Source organism: Pelophylax lessonae (assembly GCF_965119305.1).
Source record: "Pelophylax lessonae genome assembly, chromosome: 1".
In the NCBI taxonomy this organism is placed as follows: Eukaryota; Metazoa; Chordata; class Amphibia; order Anura; family Ranidae; genus Pelophylax; species Pelophylax lessonae.
In genome coordinates this window covers 109345368-109351013 of record NC_138768.1, presented here as the reverse complement: position 1 = coordinate 109351013, position 5646 = coordinate 109345368, and the positions used below count along the sequence as shown (strand labels likewise).

Below are 5646 nucleotides of genomic sequence, written 5' to 3'. Positions count from 1 at the left end.
AAGCACTAAGAAATCAACTGTCAGTGTATATCAATCCATAGCAACATGTATGAACACATTTGTAATGTTTACATTCAAACGGTCATATCTATACAAGGTACACATTGCTATGTTTATTTTACTAGCTAAATGATTTAGTGGAGAGACTTACATACTGTAAATAATGGCTGTATGCTTGTTTGCTGTGCTACATGGTTATTAGAATCCTGGATCTCTTTGGTAAAAGAAAGACTCTGAGTATTGTGCTTAGTCCACCAAAAATTAATATTTTAGTATAACAGAAGCTAATATGCTGAGTCAGCCACACCTCAACCGCCTGCAACCGCGTGCAATGCATGAAGCTAGGATGTAGAGGGTCTGCATTTTCAGGAATGGAGAAAGAAAAAAAAAATGATTTTTGATTTATGGAGGGTTAAAGTGGATGTCAACCCGATTCATTAAATTTGACCCAGGCACATATTTCTGTAGTGTTTATTTATCTCTCTCCAAAGCCCTAAGTCCCGTGTCTTTATGCTGCTCCGTTCTTCTGTTATCAGCATGATAACTTCTGACAAGTTCTCTGGGACGTGAGATAAAAGCAGCTGAAAATTTGTGTCGGGGTGGGTGCTATAAATAGATTAGCAGAGAGCTGGTCTATTCACAGCACAGCTCTACACATTCCTTCCTTCTTCTGCCTATGTAGAAGGAGGGGTGTGTCTTTCCTCCAACCAGCTGTCACACAGTGTATGCCAAGACTCCACGCCCACAGCTGAAACAGAAAGAAAGAAATCTAACTCGATGCATACGTTCTAAACAGTATATAAAGCTGAATACAGCAGATATACAAATAAAACTTAAGTAGGGAGATTTGTTTCATCTCTATGTATCATCCAAGGCTATTCACTTCGCTGGGTATAGGAGAGGGTTTTCGTCCACTTTAAGTAATTTAGGAAAGTGAAGGTCTGCATTTTAAGCAGGCAAATATGGCTTTAATTTTGGCCTGCAAAAAGAAAAAAAATCAGTTGACTCCACTATCCATATGAACAGCATAGATGGAGAAATCCTGACTGTATTAGGGCAGCTGCCGCTTCTGGTGAATGATGATGACCGATTCCCCTATGTTCATGTATTTAGTCGCCTAGCCTATCCCTAGGCATGTTCCGGGTCATGCAGCGTTCAGTCCATGCCCCACCATTTACTCTGTGCTTAAAAAATGTGGGGGTGCTGGCGTCAGACTGCTCGTTCGCTATAGAGATTATTGGGTTGGCGCTTCAACAGTGATTGAACAGAACCCGACATTGGACACCATGAACTCCCAGGTTCACCAGAATTTCCACCAGGACTGCGAGGCCGCCCTCAACCGGCAGGTCAACCTGGAGCTGTATGCCTCCTACATGTACCTGTCTATGTCTTATTACTTTGATCATGACGATGTGGCATTGAGGAACTTTGCAAAATATTTTCTGCACCAATACCATGAAGAACGTGAGCATGCGGAGAAACTTATGAAAATGCAGAGGGAGGATATGTTTGCAGGATGTGAAGAAGCCAGACCGTGATGAGTGGGGCAGTGGCTTGAAGGCTCTTGAATGTGCTCTGCAGCTGGAGAAAAATGTCAACCAGTCCCTTTTTGATCTGCACAAATTGGCTACAGATCGCAATGACCGTCTATTTATGTGACTTCTTGGAAACCCATTACTTGGATGAGCAAGTGAAATCCATAAAGGAGCTTGGTGATTATGTGACCAACCTGTGCAAGATGGGAGCCCCACAAAATGGCATGGCTGAATACTTCTTTGACAAACACACACTAGGGGAGTCCCATGACTGAGCTTTGTCCTGCTTGCTGCCCTCTTTATCTGTTATGTTTTATTTGTGAAATCTTTATTCCTGTTTCTCTGCTATATTTTTGACACTAATAAAATTGTACAAGGTGCCCTGTAAAAAAAAAAAAAAATGTGGGGGTGGTAATGTGATGAATACACATCATCCACCATGTTGATCTCTCTGTTAACTGCTGTGCCTACTTTGTCTCTCTACAAACCCCCCCACCTCCACTGGAGTCATGAAACAGACGTATGGGTTATCATCTATAGCAGTGCTGTATTTTGGCCTAGGCCAACAAGGCCCAGGCCTAGGGCGGCAGATTGCAAGGGGGCAGCAAAAAAGCCACCCCCCTCCACCTGAGACTCTATTGGCCACTGGTTGCTAGAGCCTTCTCTATCTCACCCCCTCTCTCTCTCTGTCTCTCCCCCTCCCCTCTCTCTCTCTCACCCCCCCTCTCTCTCTCATACGTCCCCTCTCTCTCTCTCACCCCCTCTCTCTCATTTTCCCCCCTCTCTCGCTCTCTTTCATACCCCCTCTCTCTCATCCCCCCTCTCTATCTCATCCCCCACTCCCTCAACCCCCCCCTCTCTCTCCCTCCCTCATCCACCCCCCCTCTCCCTCCCTCACCCCCCCTCTCTCTCTCACCCCCCCTCTCTCTCTCATTCCCCCCCTCTCCCTCATCTCTTCTCTCTCTCAACCCCCCCTCTCTCTCTCCCTCCCCCCCCCCTCTCTCGCCCCCCCCTCTCAACCTCACCCACCCCCCTCCTCTCGTGAGCTCTCAGGGGTTCATGCTGGGACTTGTAGGAGGGGGGGGGGGGAGGCACCCAATGTTAAGTCTTGCCTAGGGCACCACTGATCTATAGACTCACTTTTGGCCATCTGACATCAAAGAGTGAGCCGATATATGACAATAATGTATTATTGTATTGTATGTATATGACTTTTAAGTATATTTGCTCTTGAAAAATGTTATAAGTATTCTTTGGCAATGTTTTTACACATCCAATATATGCATTTGCAATTTGTGGTTTGAGGGTGCTTCTGAATCAGCATGAGACTGAGAGACTCAGGGATTGTGGTATATAGTTTTTTTTCACAGAAAGTGTCAGTTTTTAGATTATATGAGGTCAAATATTAAACTGTGCAGTGCCAAGCCATATGCATCATGTTTGAACGCAAACAGAAACTCCAGACAAAGGAGTGTGAAGATTTACTCTACTATAGGCTGTGCGTACAGACCAACAAATGACACAATGAAAAACATGGTCAATGCACATCTTATACAGGTGAAAAATACAAAGAAGGCAAGACAAGTAGGTTTATAATCCTTTAAAAACAAAAAATGGATGCAGGTGACCAAACCACACAGTGACATTGGTTGCTGTGATGTAGGTGACCAAACCATACAGTGACATTGGTTGCTTTGATGTAGGCGATCAAATAACACAGTGACATTGGTTGCTATGATGTAGGTGACCAAACCACACAGTGACATTGGTTGCTATGATGCAGGTGACCAAACCACACAGTGACATTGGTTGCTATGATGCAGGTGACCAAACCACACAGTGACATTGGTTGCTTTGATGTAGGTGATCAAACCACACAGTGACATTGGTTGCTATGATGCAGGTGACCAAACCACACAGTGACATTGGTTGCTATGATGCAGGTGACCAAACCACACAGTGACATTGGTTGCTTTGATGTAGTTGATCAAACCACACAGTGACATTGGTTGCTATGATGCAGGTGACCAAACCACACAGTGACATTGGTTGCTATGATGCAGGTGACCAAACCACACAGTGACATTGGTTGCTTTGATGTAGGTGATCAAACCACACAGTGACATTGGTTGCTATGATGCAGGTGACCAAACCACACAGTGGCATTGGTTGTTATGATGCAGGTGACCAAACCACACAGTGTCATTGCACACAGTGTCAAACTTCACACCGTCCAGGATGCAGGCGGCTGGACAACACAGTGGCATTGGTTGATAGGATGCAGGTGGCTGGACCTCACATCATCATTGGTTGCTAGGAGGCAGGTGGCTGGCCCTCACATCATCATTGGTTACTGGGATGCAGGTAGCCAGATCACTCAATGTCATTGGTTGCTAGGACACAGGTGACTGGGCCACACTGTCATTGGTTGTTATGGTGGAAGCGGCTGATCAACACAGGCTTAACACAAGGGCACATGGAAACAATTGTTTTCTACGTGTCCCGATCACACCATAATGCTGCATTGAGGTGTGGAACATAAAAATGCAGCATATCTTCCCTTTTATGCTGCACACAGCATTGCACCGCATTGTGGTACACAAGTGGAACCAAACCCTCCTGTCCTTAAAGCCCCGTACACACGTACGGATCGTCGTCATACAAACGTTCGTCTTTTCTCCCCGGGATGTCGGTGTCTGTTGAAAAGTGCAAAGACAGCACAAGGACAGCACAAGAATTTTGTCCGCAGACTTCAGCTGACTGCAGAAGTGATGTCATGTAATGGTTAACTTTCCCTGTGTTTTTTATTTTCTGAGCATGCCCAGTCTTGCAAATCTGCGGTCTGTCGGCTGATTTCTGTACTGACAGGCGAACAATCGTCCGTTCTGGTGTCTGCAGACAAAAATTTTCATGTTTGCAAGAAAGACTCTTGTCCGCGGATTGTGTGCAGACATCTGTCGGAGGCACCATACTAACACGCGTACAATCGGCAGATCTTTCGTCCGCCGACGTTTGTATGACGACGATCCGTACGTGTGTACGGGCCTTTACAGTCAAGGAAGCTGCCTTCTTATGCCTTGTACACACGCAACGATTATCGGCCGACCAATCGTCCGACTTTTATCCAGAGTGGCGTTTTGTTGGTTGAAATGTGCCTAGACTGCGCATGATTTTTCTTGGCCAACAAAAATCAACTGCAGAAGTGATGTCATGTGCTGGTTAACTTTCCGTGTGTTTTTTCTTCTCTGAGCATGCCCAGTCTTGCTCATCAGATTATTGTCTGCCGAAATCTGTACCGACTGACCGAAAATCGGCCGTTGTGTTGACCACCAACAAAAATTTTATAGCCTGCACACCAGATTTTTTTCGCCCGAAAAGTCGGAGTCGGTTGTCGGAAGCATCATACTAACAAGCCGAAAATCGGCCGATCGGACGTTGGCCGAAAATTCACGGCCAATTATCGACGCGTGTGTACGAGGCATTAGTCTCTGATTTGCAGTTGCCATGGTGCTGCACATGTGATCAGTTGAGACACCAGCCATTTGATGACTTGACAGTTTGGTTGAGGAAACAAACAACTGTGACAGTTATCATTCACAACATGCCTTGAATGAAACTGTTTTTAGAATCAGATAGATTAATGGGATCATAGGCAGTATTTTCTATCCGCCTGGATATAACAAAACACTAAGAGCCGGTTCACACTAATCCGACTTGGATGTATCCCAGCAGCCCTTGCGAATCGCCTAGTGACGAAATCTTGCATTATTACACCGGCACCAGCTGTACTCGGATGTATTGCATTGAGTCCGTGCTCCACCCCGCCTCCTCTCAGTGAGCTCTACGGGATGTAATGCTTTCAGTCCACGCTCACTGAGAGGAGGTGGGGCGGGTGGAGAGCGGACTCAATGCAATACATCCTGTAGAGCTCACTGAGAGGAGGTGGGGTGGAGGCGGGGCGGAGCCCGGACTCAATGCAATACATCCGAGTACAGCTGTAATAATGCGAGACTTCGTCACTAGGCGATTCGCAAGGGCTGCTGGGATACATCCCAGCAGCACTTGAGAATCGCCGAGTGACGTAATCGCCTATAGGAGGCCAGACCTGGAA

At 46.1% G+C, this 5646-nt stretch overlaps 1 pseudogene across 1 annotated transcript; it reads left to right on the top strand.

The window, feature by feature from the left end:
- Positions 1–1212: 1212 nt before the first annotated feature.
- LOC309543191 (ferritin heavy chain, oocyte isoform-like) lies at positions 1213–1825 on the top strand (annotated as a pseudogene). The gene has a single exon. The product of its transcript is annotated as a ferritin heavy chain, oocyte isoform-like (transcript).
- The last annotated feature ends 3821 nt before the right edge of the window (positions 1826–5646 follow it).